Consider the following 27,073-nt stretch of genomic DNA (forward strand, 5'->3'; position numbering starts at 1 on the left):
TCCCAGCATCACTTAGATTATGGCTGAGTTCATGGGCCAGTCTTGGATGTTTCACTTAGTCTAACCAATATTGCTTTCTGGTAGTGCCTCTTAAGAATTGGCAGGCTTGGGTTCCTGCTGAAGGCCCACACATCCCAAGAGAGGGTCTCTTGACAACAGCCTCCTGGAAATGCTCCTCCGCTTCACCATGGCTACCTGTTCATCCCTCTTCTTCTCTTTCAGACCAGACTCCCTGGAGTTTATGGGCACAATCACCTATGTGTTCAGGAAGAGAAAACTTATGGCATTGCTAAAGGTAAGCATGGGGAATTCTGGGAATTGTAGGAATTCTCTTTGCTAAACATACATAGGACTGCACCATTAATGGCAGGTAGGTCTATCAACAGCCATGAGCCACAGTATTAACTCAATGGAACCTCTTTATACAGGTATACTTTAATACAGGAGGAACAAACAAGAGAAGGGAAAAACAAACAAGGAAATCTTTCAGCCACCTGTGTGACTGAAAGATTCTCAAAAACTAGTTAACTGATTGGTAGTAAAATATAATCTTTTGAAAGCAAAGCACCGATCTTAAATGATAGCTGTTCAGATAAAAGGCATCTGTCTGGCTGCTGAAGCAAACAGACTATTTGGTGGATCTTGTTCTGACTATCGCAATCTTCTCTCTGGTTTGATGCTGCCTCACTTTGGTCCACTGGTATAATTTTGGTGCTAAAATCGTTTGGCTATCTCATCATTCTGAACATGGCAGTCAATGGCTTATATCCCTTCTCTGCCTGCCTGCCCACTCTTGGATCCTGCACAGGTTTCTTGCTCTTGCCTTCAAATCCCTCTATGGCCTTCTTCATCTTCCTGCACTTATATCCTTATCTATCCCTTCCTGTGACTCACTCATCCAGCTTCACCATCATCAACTGTCCAAAGTCTCATGCTTCCCAGGATGACATCTATTCACTCTTACTGCCCTTTATGGCTTACCTTTTTCAGAAAGCCTTTGAATCAGCCACGTAGTCTTAATAGATATGGCCCAATTACAGAAAAAACATTCAAGGTACATTGAAATAAAACTATATTCTTCTGTGTTGACCCCTGGTTTCATTTCCCTTTTCTTCTGCCTTTCCAAGTGTCCATTTCAGATTGTTAACCCCTGTTGGTAGGACCTTAGCATGCCTGTTCTTCGGAAAGTTCTAGACAGATAGACAGATGGCATCAGTTGTTATTGTTGCTGTTCTTATTCCAAGCCACACTAAATGACCAGTTATCCTGCATCCAGTTTATACACTCTAAAAGAATTTTTAAATGCACAGATTTTAAACACAAGATTTTTTTCAGCATAAATGCAACTGCAAATTAGAATAGGCTATAATACCAATTATAAACTGAGCCAAAATCAATCAGGAACAGGCCAGAAATAAACCTCAGGGGGGACCAATTAACAGCCAGCACCTGTGTTAAACAACCCATCAAGTTGCATTAAGAAATATCATAGCTTGTTTCATTTCATCCTTCACACTGATGTCAGGTGATCAATAAACATTGGGTCCTTAATCTTTCTTCTCTGGAGGCTCCATTCAGTTGCAAACACAGAAAACTTAACTGAGGCCATCACTACCACCAGCAGCAGCCATTCACATGTAATTAAAAGTCATTAATACGGGATGTGATGCAGAAGTGAAATCAAATGGAGATTCCTGCCAGTGCAGATATTTTAGTCATCTTATATACCAGTTTAAGCATAAAGCGTCTTAGCTCTTTCCAGCTTTTGCAAAACAGTTGGCATAGCACACATTGGATAAATTTCCCATCTTCTCTATGAGGATGCCAAATTCATTTCCAAGACACACTGGCTTCTCCTTACATACATCGACTGAGTTGCACAGTCCTACACCAGGGCAGTTAAAGCCATAAAGGGGGCAATTATTAGTGGTTGGGGTGGGCAGGGGAAGAAGCAGGAAGTTTTTTTCTTTTAACCATATTAATGTGCCCATACCAGTGGCTGAAATTAGAAACCGTTTTAGGGTAGGAAATTAAAACAGAGTATGTTTTCATAAAATAGAGTTTGGAATTGCATTTCTGCCCAGACTACTGGGACTCTTGATAGGAACCTTTTGCAGCACCAGCAGCAGGGTAAACATTAAACAGATGGTCACTTCCTACTCTGATTCAAGGAAGGGGGTATATAAAAGATGATTTGAAAGAAAAATGATGATGAAATGTATGTATTTTACCAAAATGACATGTTTACCAGTCAAATGTCATTGACAACCAGAAATATTAAAGGAAAATATTCCTAGAAATTTAAATAAAATAAACAATTCACACAATAGATCTAAATTACCAAGGCATTTATGCAAATAGATATCTGGAACAACCTTTTGAAGGAAACATTTATGTGTGAAAGTGTCAAATTGCCATTACTTGTGTCAATCTGCTTCCCTTTAACAGTACAACCTGAGAATTAGGAATGCTGGTGACATATATTGATAATTTACCAGTTCTCCAGGAGAACTAGAATTTAAGATGACACAAAGATTACAGGCCAGTTCTTGTTCCTCAGTTGCTAGACACAGTGATAAAGAAGGAGCTAGGTGCATGGATAAAGCCTATTAAAATCTAGTGGTCAAATTTAATAGGAAAAAGGTTTGGTCTCAGAGCATTAGGAAATTGAGAAGAGAGAGACCAGTATTATGGGCAGGCTCCCCACCCCCCACACACCATATGCACAAACCCAATATTAGATATATATCAGAATGTATCATAACAACATAGTTGCTTTCTCTGCAGTGATGCCCAATCTATGGAATGCGCTCACCAGAGAGGTCTGCCTGGCACCGTCGTTATTTATTTTTTGGCGCCAGGCAAAGACCTTTTTATTCAAACGTTATTTTAATTGTTAATATTATTTATTTATTTTATTCTTTGGCCAGGGTGACTTAAATTATACTGTTAAATTATATTGTTTTATATTATGTTATTTATTTATGATTGTGAGCCGCCCCGAGGCTTTGGCGAATGGGGCGGCATAGAAGTTCTCTAAATAAATAAATAAATAAATAAATCCAACTGATGGGCTGTTTATAACATTAATAATAAGTAAATATTAAGTAAAAAATAACAAAACTAAGATGACAGTAGAAAATCATCAAGACATGTAAATACTCATATTGGTACTGTACTTATGTTTTCACTGTGTAAGCAGCAACATTTAGCAAATCTTGTACGTTGTCTGACCTCTTTTAGTCTTACCATTGGCGATTTTAGCCCTTTGCCAAACTGTGTTGATCCATTCTTTGATTGCCAGAACTGTTGAACTGTGCCACTTTACCACTTCAATTTCATCTTTGGTCAAAAATAATCTGATATCAGAAGACCATGTACATTTGGAACAGTCTTATAGGCTTTCAAAGCAGAGAGTAAAAGTAAGATACATAAAAGGTCGTGTCCTTGCTCCAGTTCCATAACGATGATACCCTGGTGTTACTCTTTCCAAGGTGACTTGCCTTCCATGGCAGGGATGGAGAACATAAGCAGAACCATCCTGGATCAGGCCAAAGACCTGTCTAGTCCAGTATTTTGATACCCGGATACCTTCAGAAAGTCCTCCAATAGAACTTAAGCACAAAAAAACTTTCCAGCTCATGTTCCATAGCAACTTGTATTCAGTAGCAAACTATGGGTGGATTCACACAACACAGAAGGTCACCTTGGCTCATAAGCCAACCTACCCCAAAGTTCCAAGTAGATGATTGGATGCCTCATGGGTAGGGTAAACCCCACCCAGCCCTGCTGTGGGTATCCTAAGGGACACAAAGGAGCATCAAGGAGTCCCCCATTCCCACCACCATTTGTCAGAGGATGCAAGGAGAAGGGATCAGGGATCACTGGCAGTCCTTACCCCAACTCACAAGGAGATGAATGAACTGTAGTGAGAGCTGTTGCTACTGAGGTGGTTTGCTTGGGCAGCCTGTGCCAAAATCATCAGCAACAACCACCATCATGCCTTGTTCATCCCATCAAATTTTGCTCCACCCAGCAGTGGCTATGAAACCCTGCAACACGCCATGGCCTTTCTGAGGGTCTTACAGTCCTGAAGTTGGACTTTTAGGACACACCAAGCAAGGCACGGTGGGCAACTTTACATAAGCCAGGAGGCTTGTTGTGTTGCGTGAATCCAATCTGTCTCTGAAACTGGAGGTGATATATATCCAGCGCATATCTCATCTAGTTTCCCAAAAGGGAACACAAAGGGGCAGACAAACAGTCAGCAATCTGGAAAAACCAAATAAATCACAACAATAATTTAATATTTTTAAAAAAGCAGCCACACACTCTCTAACACAGAGCGACACACACTCAGTGGGTGTTGAAACTTTTAACCAAAGGCCTTCTTGAAAAGCAAACTGCCTAAAACACTATCAGGTTGGGTCCAGATGAATCTCTTGCAGAACATTTCACATGGTGGGTCACTGGCCAAAAAGGCCCTGTGCCTAATTTCATGAGGTCATGCTTTGAAGTACTGCCCGAAGCATGCAGGGAGCAGCATATGGATGAAGACTGTTCTTATACTGTCTGTGGGAAGCAGGAGAAGATGTCACTGCCTATTTGCTCACTGGTTCTCTGGCTGTCAAGCAAGCAAATGGTTGCAATGATGATACAAAGAAAAAGGAGCAATAGCAGCAGATGAAAATGGCTACAAAAGGATAGATTCACCATGGAAGGGAGTCCACTGAGGGTGACTTGCCCAAGGACCCTCAAAAAAACTGGGAGTTGGCACTGTCTGCAACCCCACCTGTGCTTTAAGACTCTCTACCTAGAGAAGTTTGCCTTGGTGGCCCTTTCAACTTGACTTCTTCCATCTGGTTGAGACATTTCTGTTTCAGTTGCCATTTGCCAAGTTGAAAAGTATTAAACTGATCCTGTTTCTCATTCTGGACTATTTATTCATTCATTGGTGGAAAATTTTAAGTTTATTCCTAGATTTGGCTGTGTGTGGTTCTGTGAGATTGTTTGTATTGTTTGTAAGAGTAATAGTTTTACAATGAACGGTGGGATCAAAATACTTTAAATAAATACAGAGAATGGAACTGAGGAACAAAGGATTAGGAGAACTTCATCCACCAAATTTGCTTATATGAAATCATGAAATTGACCAGAAAAATGACAATATTCCCAGACCTGTCCAATAGGAGCATTTTATGGTGAATAGAATTAACTGTTTAGCAACAGGAAACATACAGCTTTATCACACATGCATCAAAAATACTGGTGATGAAGGTAATGATAAAATTATCCTTATGATATGGACAGATAGTATAGATTTCTAGCTCCTCATGTAACTGTATGCTTACTATGGTAAATTGCTATTTAGTATGTAATTAAGTGGTCACCCTAGAAGTTATATTAAACCATGTCTGAAATGCAGTTATAATATGGGGGGAATGGACAGTTTACACTGGTAGAATTCTTGGAATTCAATAGTCCTTGAATGTTATTCCTGGACTGGAAAAAAATACTGGCTGGAAATATTGTTTTGTCTGATTTTAAAATCTCTAATAAAATAATCACTTTTGCAATTTACTTTTTTAGATACATAGTAAATATATTAAATTGACCCAAAATATCCAAGTTCTAATCAAGCTTACAGCATATTACATATTCCTACTATGAAAGTAATCAAACACAGTAGGTAAAGATTTAAGATTTATTGCATCTCTTTAAGAAATACTTTAAATAATTCAATGAATACATTACACAGAATATTGTAGACCTTGCGAAAATCAACAGTATAGCTGTTTCACCCAGGTCATATGCTCTGTAATGTTTTTAATCTTGGAATGGAAAGATAATAAGTTATGTTGCTGCAAAAAAAAATCAATCCAGAACCTTACCTAAATAATAAGCTCAGTCACACTGTAGTCTGTATAGATCTACTCAGAGGTAACTCACATCGAGTTCAATGGCTCTTACTCCTACCAGGTAAATGAGCTCAGGACATCAGCCTAAAGTTAGCATCTCTGGCCAGGAAGTGAAGTCATTAGTGTCAAGGTAAGTACTTACAGACCTGGTTCACATTACATGACAGCCAAGCACAGGCTAATTTACTCATGGAAGCTGCCACATATTGGCCACCTGCAGTTTGTGCATGGCACCTATGGACACCTGACCTTCTATAGGTTGGCGTGTCTTGCAAACCCTGGCAGCAGGGGTTGTTTGAGGATCAGACAGCGAGCCAGGCAAAACAGTGTCTATGGGTGCCTAGTATGATGTGACAACACCTATGAGTAAATTAAGTCATGGTGGGCTGTCATCTCATGTAAACCAAGCAATTGACTCTCCTGAGTTATGAAGGCAATTAGAATGGGAATAAAATTACAGGATTGCTATTAGGGTAAAATGAAATTATGCTAAACAAATGCAAATGTGGAACACTCCTATTCAGAGTGCCAGCCACCTGTGCCTTTTGCAGTAAACTCTGTTCCAATCTTCCTCCATTAAGTCCCCCCATCTGATTTTACCCTTCTCTAACACCCAGGCAGCATGACATGGATGCACAGCACGCTCAGTCTTCATTGGCTGTTTTTCTAAGGATTTCTTTGAACTTCTTCAAGACTGTGATTCCTTGATCCTGCCTGTACATCTCTTCTGTGAGTACGTTATGCCATTTGGGTTACATGAGAATCCACACTTGGCGAACAGAATTGCTGTTAATATTTATAAAACTATAACCTGCCCCAGGTCCTTAGGATATAGTGGAAAGGAAAATGTAAATACATATATGCACTGAAAGCTCCCAGGTCTGTGTACTAAGGAGGAAGATGGTTCCGCAGGTTGTTTAGCAGTTAATATTCTCAGGCAAAAAGTTTCTGTAGTTTCACTCTACAAAGGGTTTAATTCCAATGTGGTTTCTCTGAAATGCCCTTCATTTAATAGAGCTACTTCAAGTGACATGCAGACTGCAGGTCATAATATATGCAGATGCTCTTTAGCAGAACAAAAATTAAAGCAGATGGTGATAAATACCCATCTCTGCTCCTGAAATGACAGTATTTGTGGTTAAAATCGCAGAGTGAATTGATTTCTATAGGTCACAATAAACTTGCAAACTACCATTACTGATCTAAAGTTTGATCACATACTGCAAACTGATTTTGATTAGAATACAACGCAGCACTATTCTTCTCATCTAGAGTATTTTGGAAGTGGGATTATGTCTGCTAATAAGGGAATAGGTCCAAATAAAAGACGTTATGGTGGTTAAAAGCAATTCTAGAAGGCCATAGCTTTCTATCTCCCTTAAAAGGAGACATTCTCAACTTGGTAACTTCAAAATGTTTTTGACTTCAAGCATTTATCATTGACCATACCTGCTAGGGTTGATGGGAATTGATGTCTGAAACATCAGAGGTGCCAGCTGGGGGAAACCTGCCTGGGAGCAGGAAAAGCAGCATGACTAGACTCTAGAAATCCTGCTCACACACTTGGTGACCACCCCCAGCTCTGCCCCAATACATTTTTGCTGCCTGGAGTGAAGGTCAGGAGTGCATTGTCCATGCAGTGCACAGAATCAGACCGGACTGGGAGCTGCATCTTATTTTGATAGTGGCAAGAAGACAGTGTCCTGAACCATATCTAAGGGCAGTGGAATAGCTCATGGGACACCAGAAGGGGTGTTACTGCTGCCCATTCCACAGCATCCATTTCTGAAGTAGCCACTTCACTCCACCTAATGGTATGCCCAGCCTTGACCCCTGCTGCTTTTTCTAGGATTATTTTCCCACTTAGGGACCATGCTTCCTCCTACCCACTCTTTTCCATTCTCTGCCACAGGCTCTGTACCTTGAACAAGAAGAGTTCAGACCCTCCAATAATCAAAGATGCCATTCAAGGAAGTGATACTCCTTTGAACCAGGCAGAATTTTGATACATTTGAATTTGGACCAAGAGGTCCTTCAAGTCTATTCCTCAGCAGTTTTATCCAAGTGATGCATGGGGTAGCATCTGTTTCTTAATGAAGGAAAAAGGCATTAAGGGAAAAAGGCATTAAGGCTAGACTACATGCTATACTCGATATACAGAGTAGATGAGGGTTGTTGCTTTACTTCAAAGCAAGTGAATAGGAAAGTCCAATCTTTGGGAGCTTTAAACCTCCCTCCCAGCTGCTAACTCCCACCAGTTCTATCACTACCACTCCTTGCATAGGATCTAAAAGAACTCTCTGTGCGTGCCAATGAAATTATTATTGAACAGGACTGGGCAGAAGGCAAACTGGGGCTGACTTGGGTAATTAGTAGCAGATCAGCGGCTATTTCTGACTTACAATTGTTTAACAACACTGATGAAAATAAGGCTCCTTTCCCACCTTAAGTTATGTCACCAAAATGAAGAAAAGCAAGGATAGATTTTTTTGTGCAAAAAAGGAAAGAGGCTACCCCACTGAATTCCAAGTATATTATTTCACCTTCTTTCAGTTTTGTTCCTGACTCATGAAAAAAAAAAAAAAAAAACAAAGTGAACCCTGCAACCTTTAGTCTGCTCATTCCTAATACTGAAAATGTAGCGTCTGTTTTGGTCAATCATTAGTTTTCAGACTGAGGATGATGCTTTAATTGCTCCATAAAGCAAGAACACTCACAATTATGGAAATGGAGTGCATTGTTAGTAAACCATTCAATCCACTTTAATTTATTGAAATTCATTGGGCTAATGCAGTGTATATGCTCCCAAAAAAGCAGGAAGCAACTGCTGGTACAGTCGTGTGCATACTCTGATGTCCCAGTCAGCTTAGTGCAGCTCATTCCTACATATGTGTGCATAGAATTGCCTAATGAAAAGCCAACCAAAAATGTGTTCTTATCGCTCCCTCCCCTTATCCACTCAGCCCGTTTTAAACTTAACATATTCAAAACATGATTGTCTTAGTTGCTTCAACTTACGGCTGCATAGGTTAACACAGAGCCGTCATACTCCACACTAATTAATTGTGCAAAGCCCATGGGATGATTTTCACTCCAGGGAAGAAGACTCACCAAATGCCTACATACTAATTAACCATGGCAGATAAGGCTTGTTTTGTGTAGGGCTTCTGGCCAGAGAAGAATGTCATGCCTATATAGTGCTGAGGTGAGCAAAATATGAAATCTGTTCCCCAAACAGGATAATCCAGGACGGAACATAGCCCATTTTGTTTATCTGAATGTCTGAAGATAATGACATGGATTTCCAGTCAAGTCAAAGGTTTTGGAACAGATCTAAAATAAAATTAAAAATTACTCCCTTCTTGCTGAAGAGAAGTAGAAATTAATGTTTCTACTCTGAAAATCAAATTAAAGAAGCTCACAGGTTCACAGTCTAGTAGACACGGCACAAAAAAACGTAAGCTCCCTGCATCTCCCCCTTCTCTGGCCATGGACAGGACTATGATGCCCCTTGCATGACACTTCCCTGGGAAGTCAAGGAGGGTAGCTTCCAACTGGCATTTGGGCCCCTAACTAGGGGCAGAAACCAGAGTGTGCTTTCCCTCAGCTCAGCTGTCCCAAATCGATCATCTGTCCATCTGCATGTCATACACAAAATCCCCCCCTCTCTCTCTGTCAAATGCATAGTACTTCATTTTACAATGCAATGATTACACTTCCCTAAGCAATTGCTCCTGAGAAGCTGTAAAGCAAAATAGAGATTTCTTTGCAGAAATTTATCATAAGACATTTGCTTCTGTATGAACAAAAGTTGCATCCCCAGCACAAGAAAGGAATTTACAGGCATTGAGTTGGAAGAGAGACATTCCCAAGTGACCCATGTTTTGCAGGTGGAACCTACTTGAAAAAGGGACACAATGAGCTCTTGATTATAGATAGAAAGGTAACTACACATAAGTACTGGATAGTACTCTAGGGAAATGTGTTTGTTAGAACCAGAGTCACAGATCCTGTTTGCTGGCTTGATAGTGGCCATATCCATGTTGCTGGGACAAATTTCTCCAGTGTCTCTCACCCCTGGGGATGTCTTGATGTGAACCTCATTTGAGTTGTGTTTCAGTGTCCTTGCAAACTCAGTATTTCTTACTAGGTATTCAGAGTTCTTCTGTATTTGCCACTACCAAATAGTCTCAGGACAGTCTTAGAATAAAACAAAGTAAAGCACAGCATCAATTCTGTACAATAAAACCCCAATTAAACAGTCTAAACCTTTAAATACTGGGAAAATAAAAATGGTTTTGGCCTGGTATGGAAAAGAATAAGGTGTGATGTAGTTACCTTCTCAGAGAGGAGAAGGGCCCTTCTGTAAGAAAAATCTCTCTGATATTTGGAGTTCCTCCTCCCCTACACCACAGCTCAGCCTGATCAGCAGAGTTTCCTGACCTTCTTGTCCAGTTCACACAATCACCATGGCTTAAGCAAGGTGGCTTGCTTGAGCCTCAGTGCCTGGTGGGCACCATTTGCCTGATTGCTCACCTCAGTGTGTTGTCATGTCATCTGAACTTGGGCAGCGATAGGGCATGGACTATTTAAGGGCTGTTCCCTCTCCAAACAAACCATGTTGCCCAGGTTCAGATGAAATGACAAGCTGTGCCAAGGTGGGTGATCACACAGATCATGCCAGTATGCATCTCATCTTAAACAAGTCATGATATATAAATTGAATAAACAAGCAAACAAATGATGGCTTTTTTTGTATATGAAGATCATCTGAACCAGGTTTCCATGTAGCATTTTTAAGAGGCTGGAGGGGTTGGTATGCAAAGAAAGGGCTGTTTATTCACCAGTGCAGTTTATTCAACATAAACTTTGATCCCACTCAATAGCTATTAAACCATTAAGACACCTACCAGACAGAAGTGAGTTTGACCTCAGAAAAGGGAATGCAACTGAGAAACAGCCAGAAATAACAAAGAATCAGCCAGTGAGATATATCTAAGATAAGGTTTCTTTTATTTTTGACTGCTCCATTCTCAGATCTCTGGCCTACCTGGGGGACAGTTAATTAAATATGGATCCAACCCATGGAATATGTTTACCATTTTCCCCACCACTTTTTTGCATTATGCCTTTAGTGTATATGGGGTATTTCATATCTCTAAGAATAAATGACGTGTACCTTATTAAGGTGTAATTTATTCAGAACTTTTGGCCTGAAATGGTAGATTTTATTAATTCTGCTTTATAAGTATCATTGAAATCCAGACAAAGTTAACTAGGCTCTGAAAAACACAGAAGAGAAATAAATTCCTGAATTCTTTGGAACTGCAAGTGTTATAGTTCAATGAAAAGGAAAAGAATACAGTTTACATGCAAAGGTTCGCAGCACTTTGTCTAATATAGGAAGAACACACTTGCTGTCCAAAAAAGAGAAAGAAGTACAGCGCTCTCACATACTTCTCTGTCCCAGAAGTCTCTGAAAGGAGCGGACAGCTGTGGTCTCCCTGATTCTAGGCCACATTACTGAATGGAATGACAGATGCAGAGCCACCCTTTCAAAGGAGGCAACAACTCCTCGCTGTCACACAAAGAAGATTGACAGCCTCAGAACCCAATTTATTTGTATAGAAAGCCAGCTGCTTCTTTAGCCATTGGAAAGCACTATGCAGTATTAGGAAGTAGGGAAATGTACGTATCATCAAGGAGTGACTTACCCACAAGAAGCCTTTCTGAAATGAGTGGGGTTAATTCTGCATAAATGGGGTTTTGTGTGGCTACCCACCTCCTCCTCCTCCTCCTCCTCCACTACCACCACTAGAGGAAATCTAAAATGTGGGTTTCTTCGGTATTGTGATGTCAGTCACTGAATGGCCATAGGGGTTGTATACCAACTACCCACAAAACAGACCTGGTATCTTCATGACTTAAATCAGGGTTTTTGATTATTATTATTTTTTTTGTATATATAGCAGGGTTTTTGATTTTTTTCTAAACACATTTATTTATTTATAGAATTTTTAGGCCATCACTTCTGTCTCTGGACAGCTTACAGTAAAATCTATAAATACAATATATAAATCCAAATAATTGACATAGATAAATTATTAAAATAATAATAAATGTTGGCATCAAACTATCCTATAGCTATACTTATTAGCTAATTAGAAGTCCACACAGAGCACTGGGATCTCACCAATGAATCTATGCTTAGGAAGCTTAAGAAAACAGTTTTATACTTTCTGCTCAAAAGTGGGAATAATTAAACATTTTTCAAAAGTGCTCACTCCTTCAGGATAGAATATAGTAATGCAAACATACCCTAACAGTCCAATTTAAGGCCAACTCTACAGTTAGGCATCATGAAGTGACTGCCTCAGATGCCATGAAAAACTGATTGGCTTTAGACAACAGGATTGATAGTGGATTGTCATTAAATCATGGGTTGTTGTTCAAACATGGGTTAGTGTGCAGTCTGAAACCAGCTGAGATAACAAACCATGGCAAATAACTCACAGTTCTCAACCCAACAGTAAACCATGGGTTCACTTTATGGCTTGTTTGTATGGGTTCAGACAACACAATAACCCATGTTTCAACAACTGCAACCCACATTCAACCGATACTCCCTGAGTGTGAGGGATCATGTTGACAGAACCAAGGCACTCTGTCCCCTCATCAGTACTGAAGTAAAATTACACTGGCAGTTTGTAGGGCTTTGTACATGAAATGGGGGCAGGAGTTGAGACAGAGAAGTATTTATTTGGTCTTCTGCCTCAGGCAATAAAATGTCTTAGTCCACTCTGATGCCAAGGTACACAAACACATAAGCAAAGTGATTCAGTAGATATCTATGCCAGCATAACCTTGCAAATATAATGACTTAGCTTTAATGCCAGATCTGGTGGCAAAGGTGGGAAGGAAATGAGGTGAGAAGATGTGAGTTCTTGCTCTAATTTGAGTAGTATCAGTGTGAAATCAAGAAGAAAAGACACCATTAATATGAAGATAGACCCAAAGAGCAATCATGCTGCATCAAAACAAAGGTCAATCAAGTCCAGAATTCTGTTCCTGTGGCAGTGAAGGTAGCTGAACTGATCCGGGTTAGGGTTCAGCACCATGGCTAATTCCTTTATATTTTGGACTAAAATCCAGAGGGGATACACTGCCTCATTACCAATGGATAACCAGAAGTCCATGGGAGGTCCACAGGCAAGACATGAGGGCAGTAGCACATGAAGCTCCTGTTCCTTAGCAGCTGTCACTGAAGTAGATAATGCATTTGATATTTGACGCAATATATAACCATCACAAGTATCCCTTGACTGCCTTATCCCCAGTGAGTTTGCCTAACCTCTTTTGAAGCCACCCAGGTTGCCAGTAACACCACATCTTATGGAAGCAAATTCCACAGGTTATGTGTCACTTCCTTTTATCTATCCTCTTTCCCACTATTCAGCTTCATGGGATGATCCAACTTTCTAGCATTACGAGAGAGAATAGAGTGGGCCCAAGACCTTTTTTGGTGTCTGAAGTAAAGAACATGATGGTGACCACCTATGATGGGACTGGGAGAGTAATCCATCTGCAGCACTGATGACTGAACAGCATCCTTCACTGCACCAGAAGGCAGTAGGCTAACTTAAAGGGTCACAGAGCAGGCTGTGTGGTGCACATGCCTCTCCTCCGAAAGCTTGCCACTGCTTGAGGCTGCTGTCCGAGTCTGTCTAAAGGCACAGCCAATGCAGGGAAAAAGCACCTTTCTTCACACTGTGCACTATTGCCCTCTTACCCACCATTTTCTAAGATAAAATCCCCAAATGTTATAAGCCACAGCTCCAATACTGCAGTAGCATAGATAGTGGACATTCTATTGCAACAGGCAGTGTAAGAATTATAGCAGGCTGAATTTGACTTATTTAGTTCTCACACAAACGCAGATGCAAGGGTAAGCCTGCATCTGGCTAGAATCACTTCAGGCTGCACCTGAAGACTGTTGTGCTGCTCCCTTCAACAAAGAAAGCCTGGCCATAAAAAGTAGTGTCAGTCGAGTTTCCCCCAATATACTAGGTTTTGATGTGCATGGTTTGTTTGTTTGTTTGTTTGAAGGAGGGAAAGCATTCCATAATGGTATTACAGAACACCTGCAATTTAGTACAGTGGTACAGTCCTGACACAAGTTCACTGCTTTATCTGCTGCTGTTGGTGTTTTTAGAACTCAGATAATAAAAGGACTAGTCCCTGCCAATGCAATGCTACTTGAAATGGCAGAGGAAAGCTGTGTAGTTCATTTTCTATATATATTCCAAGGCAAGATGCAGTGTGATTAACTTACTTAGATCAGATGATCGTGGATGACTAGGTTTGTCTTTGCAACCAGATACTGAAATTAAAACAGTTGATATTGCCAGCATGTATAATTCATTTAGGTTTATGGAGGGCACTTATTTGGCATAAAGTGTCACTACACACACACACCCTACAGAATGAGGATAGAATAATTTGTTTCTTCTATTAATTTTTCTAGCATAACAAAAAGCATGTTCTGAAAATACTGAAAACCAGCTTACTCACAATCAGTGGAGTAACTATGGGAATGCCATATCTGTTCTGAAAAGGTCACATAGTCTTAAAAGGAAAAGGAAAAAGAAGCCTTTTTGGTTGAGGATAAAAATGCTTCAAATGCAGAAGTAAAATTTTAATAGCCCCAATAGTAATACAGCTGTAAGCCATTACAAAAAGTAAGAATGCTGAAGCCTTTAATACATGAAAAAATTGCTGTTTGATTCATTCACTAAAGGGAAAGGATAAGGAAATTTTGAAAATTAGGGGGCATTATTTGGTAGAGTAATAGTAAATGAGAATACTGCTAATTCTGCATGATAAAAATATATAGCTGGTATAAACTATTATGACTTTCACAGTAGACTTTCTGACCTTTGCAAAATAGAGGTGACATTCCCAAAGCTGCTTACTCCTAAGCAGACCTACTGATTACTGCTGAGCTGCTTTGCAGTGAGTGTTTCAAAATTGCTTCTTTCGTTGGGTGAGCTAGAGGGGGATTAGCAAAGAGGCCTTTGAAGTCAAAAGGAGTCTTTTCTTTTGCTGCACTGGACCTTGAGTGAGGCCCATAAAGGCAAAGCAATTTCACACCTAAAAGGTTGCCAATGGCCTCCCATATTTAAGAATTTGTTTCACTCTAGGCACTTCCTGCAGTCCGGAGGAGTTCTTGGGCATGGTGAACTTAAAAAAATACAAAAGTTAATAGTGACTGTTGAAAATCAAGCACTTTTCCTTAGAAGGTTTCTTTTTCTTCTGCTCTTTTAAGAGGAATAAGAATGTGATGCTTTCTTGAAAAGAAGAAACACACTTTCCATTGTGTTATGGGAGACATTTGGTGGGACTTACTCCTGAGTAAACACAGTTAAGGTTTTTTTTTTTTTTTTTGCAGGACTGTGTAATCCTAGGCACACTTATACCTTGAAGTAAGTCTGATTTAATTCTATGGAGATCTTTACCTAGTAAACATACAAAGGGTCAGACTGCAGATCTTTGTAAAGATTCTTTACAGACAGCTTTGTATTTTCCTTTTATAGTCTGTGTTTAAAAGTATAGGAAAGAAAAAAAAGTGGAGGAAACAGCTGAAAAAAGCCATATTGATTAAGGTGTTGGACTGGGACTTGGGAGATCAGGATTCTAGTCCCCACTCTACCATGAAGTTCATTGGGTGACTTTGGGCCAGTCACAGACTCTCCACCCAGTCTTCCTTGCAGGGCTGTTGTTGTGAGGATAAGATTGAGAGGAGGAGAAGGTAAATTATGTAAGTCACCTGGGGCTCTTTGCAAGAAAAAAGTGGATTTTAAAATGCATACATAAATAACCCTTTTCTTTTTGCATGCTATGCATAAAGAACCCCTTACATCCTATTTTGTCTTGATCCTGAGTGGGTGGCCATCATCTGAGATTTTTACCATTGCTCTTCAGCACATTCACTTGGAAGCAGAAGTCACAGTAATCTCAGTAGCACCATTTCTACAGAAAGGTTGCTATTGCCAGAGATGAGATAGCTGGTGTGCATGTGTGTGCACACATGTGCATATGCTCTAGGCTAAGAGCCTCTGACTGATCCAGGAGCCACTTAGTGAGCTGCAAGGCAGGCAGTGTGACCATTTCAATCCTCCCCTCCACATTTTCCTACCCTGAAACTCTCCTACTGGACTGGACTGACTTCCTGAAAACTCTAGGCTGGTTTAAGGGGATTGTAAATTACAGATGTGCTCTTTGAAAAGCGTTTACAGCTAGGCAGCACACTCCTGAGTCTACTTGTCAGTAAACCCCACTCTGTTCAATCTGGCTTTGTTTCTAGGAAAGTGTGCATTAAGATTGCAGCCCCCAGAAATGGGGGTCATGGTCTAATTTAGGAGAGTTCTATCCTTTGTTCTAACTGACACAAAAGTGAAAGTTGTGAACTCAGCCTGATTTACATGCCCAGAAAGCTTCTGATGAATTCTAGGTCCAACAGTACATTTGATCTCAGGCAGGTCCAGTAAATAAAGAACAAGATCAAATGTGATGCTTTGAGGGTGGAGGGAGGCAACACATTTGCATCACAATAAATTCATCTCTTTGCCACATCCGGATTACTGGGAGTCTGAATCCTGCTTCTGAATCCAGACCAGGAATTTAAAGAATGCAAACATGAATATGAAAGCCTTATTAGTGGAATACCTTTACCAGAGCAAACAAAAAATCATTAAAAATTGCAAGCATTTTGAATGCTCACAGGAAAAAAAGGTGTTTGGTTAGCCCAGAAAAAGTATTTCACTAGAATTTTTGGACTTCTTTTTCTTAAGGTCAGTATGACTACCTCTTTTGTTTTCTATTTGTTTTATTACAACAAAAATAGTTTTTCACAGCGGTGTGGTGGATTTCCTAGGTGTTTTGTTTGTTTTTCCATGCAGACCTCTGTGTCTACTGCATTGAGGCCATAGTGGGTTCCTAAAAGCACAGTTGGGCTATGCAATTCTAGTCCTAAGAGTTCTTGAAAGACATTTCCTTGGAAGATTTCCAGTGCCAGTGCAAATAAGCCCCACTAACTTCAGTAGAGCTGATTTCCATATGAATGGGTTGGGATGGATCTCCTGGTGACAATGGCTAATTTCTTTCTTTGCTTTATAAGGTGCAGGCACTCAGGCCTTCTCAGAAACCCTATTCCTGGCCCAGAAGCCCTCTAAACAGCGGAGATACTCTCAACAACAAAGGAACAGCATATTCACAGCCACCTGTCAATTGCAGGAGTTGATGATCCAGCATTTACTGTGCGCACTAAAGACCCGGGGTTCAGATGCAAGGATTTTAGGTATCAAGACTAGAACATGACCATCATCTGATCCAGCTCTTGGCTTTTATCCCGGTGGCTTGTAGCCAATGGTAGTCAAAATTAAGTCCTATTCATTTCAAAGAGCCCGCTCTAAGTAGAACAGTGGTTATAACGCATCAGAGGGCCTCTGTCAGAACAGACTTCATAGGGCTGAAAAGACAAGTAGTCCGATTTAGGCTCCTCTTACCTTTCCTAAACCCCGGGACACGTGAAGGCAAACAGTCTCATGGCAGTTTTAAAATCCCACTTCTTCCTACTTCTACTATTACTACTGCAGCTTTGCAAGGAGTTCTGGCGCTGGCAACAAGTGTCTTGCATGTGTGTGAGGGGTGTGGAAGGAAGATGAGCCTTGGCGAGCCCGTAAGACCACAACACACCAGCGCACAAAGGGTGCGGCAAGCCGCGTTATTGTGAAGGCGGGCTCGTCCCCTCCCCTCGGCCAAACTACTCCAAAGGAGCGGAAGCGCTTGCCAGCGGCTACTCCGGTGTGACGCCCATCCCCCCAGAGTTTTACTGCGCCGAACTCGGCGGGGCAGCCGCTGGCGAAGCGGGCAGACGAGGAGCAGGAGGCCGTCCGCTTCCACGTCTGCGACGGCGGCGGCGCTCCTTCCCTCCCTGCAGCTTCCGTCGCCGCGCCCGAGGAAGCGCCGCCCTGCACCTGCTGCTCGTGGAGGACCAAGCGGCGCTTGCCGTCGCCGCGCGCCTTCCTGGCTTGGGGCTCTGCCAGGGAATCCTCCTCCCCACCAGCCGGGAAGTCAGAAAGAGAAATCGACACCCCGCCCGCCCACCGCTCGCGGGCCTCCCTCGCCAGGCGCGAGGGCGCGGCCGGCGCCGAGAGGGCGGAGTGGGGCGGGAGGAGGAGGAGACGGGGGACCCGGGAGGGCGGAGCGGGGCTGGGCAGGGTGGGCTGCGGCGGGCGGAGCTCGCTCGCCCGCCCTTCGCCTTTTTGTGTCGCGCCGCGCCCTCCGCCGCCGCCGCCGCCTCGCCTCGCCTGCCGCCGCTCGAACCTCGGCGCAGAAGTGATTGACTGGGAGCCGCTCGCTGGAGGCGGAGGCGAAGCCGGCAGCGGCACGGGGAGGGCCGGGAGGGGCCCTGTGAAAGGGGCGTTTCGAAGGGGCGTGAGCGTGTTGGCTTCTTGCGGGATCGCGGGAAATACCAGATCAACGGGCGGCAGAGAGGACGGCGCGATGCGATGCGATACGATGCACGGATCAGAGCTGGGTGGCGTGGGATGAAGGAAATGCGGCAGCGTACCGATGGGGTGAAGGTGGAGACCGATCCACAAGCCGCTAAAGCCGGAGTAGTGGAGTTTCGCTTAGCTCGCTAGAACTACAGGATAGGGGTTATGTTGCTAGAGGACGGATGCGTCGTATTGCTTGTTAGTGCTTTTGTGGCCAAGCAGGTTACCCTGTACATTAGTTTTTAACGCCTGCTATGGCTTGAATGGGTTTAAGTCAGGCCATCACCCTAGCCAAGGTGGAACATTTTTCTTTTTACCCTGGATTTAGCTTAACTGGCTGCAGTCCTGTCCCATATGCTCTTGTGCTACCAGTGAATTAGCATGGAAGATTTACCATGCAAAGACTGTCCTGGGTTCACCCCAGAGCAACTTTGATTGGGTTTAATAGTTGGATGTGTCTTTTGGGACAAGAAAGTTGAACTCAAAAGCGGTTCACACCAGCAACTACATGGTCACTCGCCTGGTCATCCTGTCATTTGACAGTGATAATTTATTAGGTGTACTTGTGTGACAAAGTGGTCACCTGTAGCCAGCCCCAAATCTGCGATCCTTTATTTATTTCACACATGTATACATGGCTTGCCAACAGAATGATCCAAGAGCTGTACATAATAATAATACATCCAGGCACATGGGAAAAGAGCCCTATTGAACTCAACAGGGCTTTTGAATAGACATGTATAGGACTGGGGCACTGTGAATACAATTAAGACTGCCATTCCACAAGCCTGATCATCAGGATTGTAGGATAACTCAGGCCACTAACCTTAAATAAATACACCTAAAGCTTTCTATGCTCATTCTTCTCATAATAGGATTTCCAAATAGGCCTATACAGGACAAGACTGAAAGTTCTATACACTGGTAGACATAAGTGGACTTTAAAAGGAAGACCATTGGAAGACCATTAAAATTATAATAATGATTTCTCTCCACTGGATGTTCTTGTGAATCAAAGCAAGCAAGCAAAAACAACCCTTCCTTGCAGTGGCCTGCTTAGCTTTACCACAGGAATAGGTTGTTAGGCAGAAGTGATTCAATGGGAACCTAGCATAGTTAATAGGCTCTCTGTTTGTCATTAAGATGCAGGGCCGTTTGAATGCAGGTTGCAGTCATGCTGAAATCCAAGTGCATATACTTTGACTGGTTGTAATGGATCTTGCCTGGCGTCTACCTATGCTTCCAGATTCTTTTTTCTACCCTTTGATCCAAGGCTTCAGTCTTATGCACACTTGACTGGGAGAAAGTCCGACTGAACACGGTGGAACCTCCCTAAGCTTCCATCTTGTTACACTGGAAAGCACAGTGCTAACTTGGGGTGCTTGTAGTAAGCTGCTGTATATTGAATTAGGCTATTGATCCATCTACCCCAGCATTGTTGACACTGATTGGCACTGGCTCTGCAGTGCTGCAGGCAGAAGTGTTGCCCAGCTCCACAATGGAAGCGTTCCACCCCAGGTCTATTAACATAGAGTCGTATGAGATGCTGATATATCTCATCTGTGGTTTGTTGCCTAAGTAGTGCAACATCTGTATGTGATACCTTAAGACTTCCTATGGCTTCTTCGAATGAGCATTCCCATTCCCTGCTGTTTTAGCTTTACATGAGTTTCCGTGCTCTTTAAGGCTCATGTGAGATCTGCTAGATGGAGTAAATTCCTTAAAAGTTTCACAATAGAAATGAACAACAATAACAGAGACTGCAAAAAGTTCGGGAGGCCCAATCCAGCTAGCTGACTTTTGAGGATGGTAATGTCTGTCTTTGTGTCTCAAATGCAGAGCTCACAATCCACAAACCAATTAAGGTGGCTTGTTTAGATTTTATAGCTGAAAGACTTGACTAACACGGAGAATAATCCCAAATTTCTAACATGTCATTTTCGACTAAGCCTCATTGATGGCATCAGTGCTTCCAACCATGAACTATTCAAGTTTAGGATTTGCTTTTAGATTGCATCCTGTAAATTGTAAAGAATGGCCAATCTACATCCAGTTTGCCTGGAGCAAGTTAAACACTTTCAAGGAATCTTATTTATCTTTGTAAACTGAGAGGGCTAACTTTAAAGACAGTGGAGCAATCTGCTACTCAAACGTTAAACAAACGAGGAATTAAAGTGTTTCCTATCTTTCTTCACCTACTCTTACTCATAAAAACACTGCCTGGATCAAATCATAGGTCCATCTAGTCCAGTACCGTCACTCCAACTGTGGCCAGGCAGATGCCTCCAGAAAGTCCAGAAGCAGGCACCAGAACATAACCAGTAAGAAGGCCACAGAACATAACCAAGTAGTGTCCAGGGAGAGACTGCTTTTGAACATGAAGGTTCCATTCAACCATCCTGGCTGGTAGCTATGATACACTTTTGGTCTGAAAAACCATTCCAGCCTGGATCCATCACTACATCTTGTAGCAGCAAATTCCTAAGGTCCATTTTCCTTGTGTCACTGTCTTGACTTAGTTTCACGGGGGGATCTAGAGTTTCTACCATTGTGGCCAAGGGAAAGGAAATGCAAGTCTACTTCCTGGTCAACCAGTATGCTAGTGATGATTGCACACTGCATATTGTAGAGCAAAAACAAGCAGATTGCCATCATATAATGCTTGAGTGACTTTGGCTTATATGGCTCTCAGTTTTCACCACTGTTACTTAAAGTGGTAACTTAATCTGCAGATGACTTGAGACAGAGCTTATGTGTGCATGTGCCAAGGGGGAAGCTTCTGCTTCAGGGGACAATGCTTGAATTATGTGGAACAAGGAGGCAGGAGTAAGAGGGCGACATTCCATTTCTGAGCAGCTGGGGTGAGGTGCATTTTATTTATTTATTTTTAGATTTATAAACCACTCCCATAGCCCTATATAGCTCTCTGGGCAGTGTGCAATATAATGATAACCAATAATAAAAACAGAGAAAATGCATGTAATAATGCAATAACAGGGACTGCATAGATTCAGGTACAGTAGTGATAAAACAATCATTAAAATTCCTAAAAATATAAGATCAATATTATTCAAACTTTAAAATATCTGGAAAATAGGAATGTCTTTGCCTGGTGCTCAAATGATGATAATGGGGGCACCAGGTGTGTTTCCCCGGGAAGCCTATTCCACAGGTGGAGTGCAACCTCCGAAAAAGCCTCTCTTCTGTTTGCTATCCCCCTCACCTCTTGGGAGATGGTTGTTTGAGAAGGACTCCTGAACCAGGTCTTAGGGGTCGGGCAGGTACATATGAGAGTAAGCATTCCTCCAAGGGTCCTGGTCCCAAGCTGTTCATTCCCGTGGTGGGTACAGCCAAATGCAGAAAAGGGGGATTCCGAAAATATCAGCAACACCAGCATATTTTAGCTGTGTGAGTAGCTAAAAGTAGTAAGCAAGCATTGGGAAGGCGGTCCACCCTTTTGGAGAATGGGGGGAAACTGTACGAAGGCCAAGCTACCAGCAAAGCGTGGGCACGAAGTAGGAAGGCCAGGCAGCCAGGCCTAGTTCTCTACCTCTCCGTCTGCGTTCTGCACCCCTGCCTTAATGAAATACCCAAGCCCTACCGCTAACTCCCGTCACCCTTCCCAATTTTAGCCCCCTCCTGGTGTGGCGATAATGCAAACAGCGACAGTCAAAGCCTTTCTTTATTTGGGGTGGTGCGGGGGGAGCAGGCTCGCTTGCGATCCCTCTTCTTTGTCTGCAGCGAGATGAAGGAGACGGCAGTGGGACAGCTCCTTCCTCTGTGCGAGTCGACAGCTTGTGTGCTCCCGCGCAAAGACGTTGTGGCTCAATGGAAAAGATCGCCCAGGCGCCTGTTTTGGGCGGCGGGGGGGGGGGGGTGAAGGCAAAGGAGAGTCCTCAAGCCCCCCTCGCACGCTTCAGGGTTTCCTCCTCCGCAGCGAAGGCAAGAACAGCCGCAGTCAGCGGGCGCTGGTGGTCCCTCTCTTTCTCTCCTGCGCCATGTGGGCTGCCGGCTTTGACGTGAATGAGCGCGTCCAATGAAAAGAGCCAGTGAACTTTTAAACTAGATAATAGGCTGGAGCTTGGTATGGAAATCCGTCCTTGATGTAAAGGCAGGATTTCCCTTATGGAAGCGCAGGGGTGCAAATTGAAGGGTGGGGGGCGGGCTGCATGGGGTAGGCAAGGGCGAGGAAGGAGAGGCCCCGTGTCCGCCCCAGAGCGTTTCCTGAAGACGGCGCTGCGTGAGCCTTCCCTCGCCATTAAATTGCCTCAGATCTACCTCTCCTCTTTGGAGTCCGCTTTGAAGGTGTCCTCTCTCTTTCTCCTTCTCCCACCCCAGTCTCTTCCAGTAACATTTCTGCTCCATTCTTGTTGCCTATGAACAATTCATTTTATCTTAATGCGCCACTGTACTGTGTCTGGAGATGAGGGAGAAAAAAACCGCCATGCTTTTGACTTGGGCAAGAAATAAGTCGAGCCAAAACGTCCCTGGGTTCAGGATCTTCGATTTTGCTTGTGTTTCTGAATGAAGTGGGCTTCCGAGAAAGAGTGTAAGCTGTTCCGTAGGGCAGTCAGTACATGCACAGCTATGCACATACACACACACCCCATGCCCCTGTAGCAGCTATATTTTTACCAGTGTTTCAAGATCCTGCAAGAACAAGACCACAATCTTAAATTCAAAACTTAAAATCCAGTGAAGAAATAATAATAATAATAATAATAATAATAATAATAATAATAAAATGCTTTGATATCTGACCATTTTTCTCTGGTGGGAAGCTTAATACATGTGACACATATTTATAAAACCTGCTAAGATTTGACCATTAGAGTTTTGTTGAGGAACTGCTTTGTTTTTATAAGCAGGAGCAGTTTGTGCAGGAATATGCAAGTTGTAGAACCTCACAGAACTATTTGTCATGCAGTGATTCTGTGTAACTTAGAAAGCTTGCATAGTGCTTGCTCAATTATTGGCTTAAAGTCAGACTTATTCCTACGCAGAGTAGACCCATTGAAATCAATTGTACTTAAGCAAGACATGACTAGCTTAGGGTGTGTTGATGCTGATGACTTTATTCTAAGGCTAACTTGTCCCATTGATTTCACCGAGTCTACTGTAAGTAGGGCTAAGTCTGTATGCAGCTGATTGCCAATGATCCTGCTAGTTAAACCCTGTTAAGCCGGGCGGTGAGCACCAGCTCCCCTTGGCTGCAATGCTGGAGCAAGCCTCGCTGAACTTAGCGGGGCTTGCTTCCGAGTAAACCTGCGTAAGGCCTGTGCTGCTGCTGCTGCTGCTGCGGGACGACAGTGGGGTTGTGGCAGGCTACTGACAGAAGACAAATCAAGGGACTTCCATCGCTGTTTTACTCAAGGGAGAAACTGGGTACGTACAAAGCAAAGAAGCTTCATGCATTTGCAAGTTAAAGGAGAGGAAACAAAGCAGGAGACCTGAGTGCCTCGGGGAGGAGAGGACAAGAGGTCCTGAATGAAGACCGTTCTGTTCCTGGGGCACAATCAAGACACAAGTCGGATTTCCCCTGGGAAGGCGGGCGACTTCGATGTCCGTGGGATTTCTTATCCGTTGCAACTTTTCTTTTGAGCCTCTCGAGACTTTTGAGAGTCTTGGTGAACCTACTTGATGAGTGGAGATCAGCACCATGGATAATTCCCACAAAGCTCCAAAGAAAAGCTGCGCTGGTTCAGGGGTTGCACTGGCACGCGAGCTCCCATCCTCCCCTGAATTTCCGTATCTGTTTTTCCACCTGTGCCTCCACCCACACACTTCCTTTAATCACGTTCAAAGAACAAAACTCTGCAATGAGTGACCAGGATGCTAAGTGTATTAAACACTTGCTTCGTTGCAACAGACTAGAGGGGAAGAATTTTTCGGGCTCATGTTTATCCAGACCCGTCCGAGGAAGGGATATTGGGACTTGTTTCTAAGTACCTGTGCAGAGATCTGTAGCTCTCTTGGTTTTGGCTGAGTTGGGAGATCATAGGTAACTGTGCCTTTAAGCCCGCTTAAACCGAGGTCCACCTAGTCCAGGAGAAGGCAGCAGAAATCCAACTCTTTTAACGCCTCTGCCTTAAAAATCAAAGTAAGGTTGAAGAGCTGAAGTTGTGGTGCATAGTAGTTTTGAGATACACGGATAAGGCAACAAGAATTCTGTTTAGCTATGATGCCTCTAAGTTCTTATAACAACAGAGGCTGGGAAAAATTCTGGGATCTTCTCCGACTTACACCAGAGTGATTCCGAAGCAATCCCATTCAGGTCAATGGAGTGACTCTGGATTATTCAGCTGGCACTGAAAATATTCGGTCTGATTTATTTCTAATCTCGTTGGTATATAGACGTTTAATCCCCGAATCTCAGTGGGATGCATGCTGTGGTCTTTAATCGAGCAAAACGCCCCCTGTTCTTCAGCCCCATTCAATACCAGTTCCGCTCCATTAGGGTCTGCAGAATTTGGCCTAAAATGACCGCAGTAATTTTATTTCCTGGATCTACAAAGCCGTTTCTAATGAACTGATAAGTCAGAATCGTTAAGCATTTGCTCCTTTTGGACAGTGCCTCTGGCAGCAGGAGGAAGCTGATGGGGCTGCTGCATTACAGAAATCAGAGAACAGCAGCGGTTAGATGCACAGTTGAGCAATTTGTAAGCTAAACTCATTTTTTTCCTTTCTTGAGCCAGGCTCTCTTGGCATGAAGATATGGGAGCTTTGCAGCCACCCAAACTTTTTTTTTTTTTTTGGTGCCTCTCCAGTGTAACTCAGAAGCCTGCACATTCCTCCAAAAATCTAAGTTAGCAAAAGTGAAGCTTTCTGTCATTCTTTTCAAGGGCTGTGCAACCTGATCCTAAGCAAAAATACAGTCCCACTAAATTCAGTTGGCCTGTCGTGGGGTGGGGGTGGGTGTTGGAGGGATTGTATCCATAAAGGCTGTGGCTAAAGGGCAAATACTTTTATCACAGGCTGAACGATGCGAATCCAATTGATACTGAACCCGAGTTGTATCCCAGCAAAGGGCTATCCAACTATGCGGGTGGCTTTTTGGAAATAAGGCATGGACTTCCCTTGGTCTAGCGGCAGCTTTTAAGGGAGGGAAAGGGAGGGCTCAGATCAGATTTATATGTTCACATTAGTCCAGCATTGAGTGTTGCCTGTATTAAATTGCTAAAAAAGTACTGCCTCTGTTGCTTCTGTGGGTTTGTGTGTGTGGGGGGGGGGGCGTTGTTTTAACTTCAAGCTGGCTTTTAAAAAACAAACAAAAATCCCAGGATAATCCTGACAGTGCATCGACCGGAGGTTTGTTGCTGCTGCTGCTGTTCTCATCATCCCTTTTTTCTTTCAGATGAGTCCGACTATACCACTCCTGCAGGATGTTCGTTTGGTCCTGCCTTCATGTACTCTGCACCCAGTTTCGTCTCCCAGTCCAGCTCAAAGTGGGGGCCACAGGACAGATAAAGGCAGCCCGCCAACTCCAGTGGTCCGCAGCACCCAGAACTGCCCGCATCCATAGAGAGGACCTCCTAGCGCGAGAGGTTTCAAAATGCTCTTGTCTTAAATCGGAATTAGCACATGCGCCGCGATGTCGACCCATTAAAACACCGCTCATGCGTCTCCACAAAAGGACTTGTAGGCTTACACCTAGATTACGGGTGGCACTTGGCCAGAAATCCACGAGTCGGACGCTGGGGGGGGGGGGGCGGACGGGCGGACGTGTGCAAATGCCATGACTGCAGCTGATCCCATGGCTTTCTATCGCCCTGCGTGGAACTTTGGAAGTGTTCGGGTTTTGGGGAGGGGAGCCCCTCCTCGATCGGAGGAGAAAGTGAAACTTCCCCAGCCAAAGCCGGGCGCTGCGGCCGCCACGCGGCTCCCGAAGAAGACTGGCCGCGAGCGCGCCGCCAGCCCAGCCAGCAGGGCAGGGGGAGAGGGGGCCGCGGGCCGGGCCGGGCCGGGCCGAGCCGGGCCGAGCGCGGAGCCCGGGAGCGCTGCAGCCCGGCGTGGAACCGCGAAGTTCTGGTCTGGGCAGAAACGCGCTCGCTCAACTGAGGAGAGGAGGGGAAACCGGCCAGAAGCCGACTCCAGCTCTCGGAAACTGCCAAATGAGACATAAAACCGCATTGTAAAAATCATCTGGAAAACAGGTTTTCCTATTGAAGTCGCTCTGTGTTAATTACTGCGATCTGGAAGCCTCTGAATCTAAGCGCTTGGAAGCCGCTCCCCCGCCCCCCCCCCCGGCCCGCCGCTCCCTCGCCCCTTTGCCCATGTAAATGGCGAGCGAGCGCGAGCGCGCTGAATCGGAGCCAGGGGTTCACATCCAGATTCTTTGCAATACATGCCTAGACATTAATACGTGCTCTTGGAGGGCTCGTTGAGGACGACGTGTTATTTCCTTATAAAGAAACGCCAGGTCTCGCTTTCCATTCGCCTTACAAAATTATTCGCATTATTTATGCTACATTGAGCGATCTAATTTCTTCGTGATAGTCAGCTAATTGCTCTGGCAGGTAATTAGGAGAGGTTTTTACAACGCAAAAGGGCTCCCTTTTTTTGTTTTGTTTTTTTGCAGTGCCCCTCGGATTATTAAAT

Source organism: Varanus komodoensis, unplaced genomic scaffold, assembly GCF_004798865.1.
Source record: "Varanus komodoensis strain SLA01 unplaced genomic scaffold, ASM479886v1 scaffold2, whole genome shotgun sequence".
In the NCBI taxonomy this organism is placed as follows: Eukaryota; Metazoa; Chordata; class Lepidosauria; order Squamata; family Varanidae; genus Varanus; species Varanus komodoensis.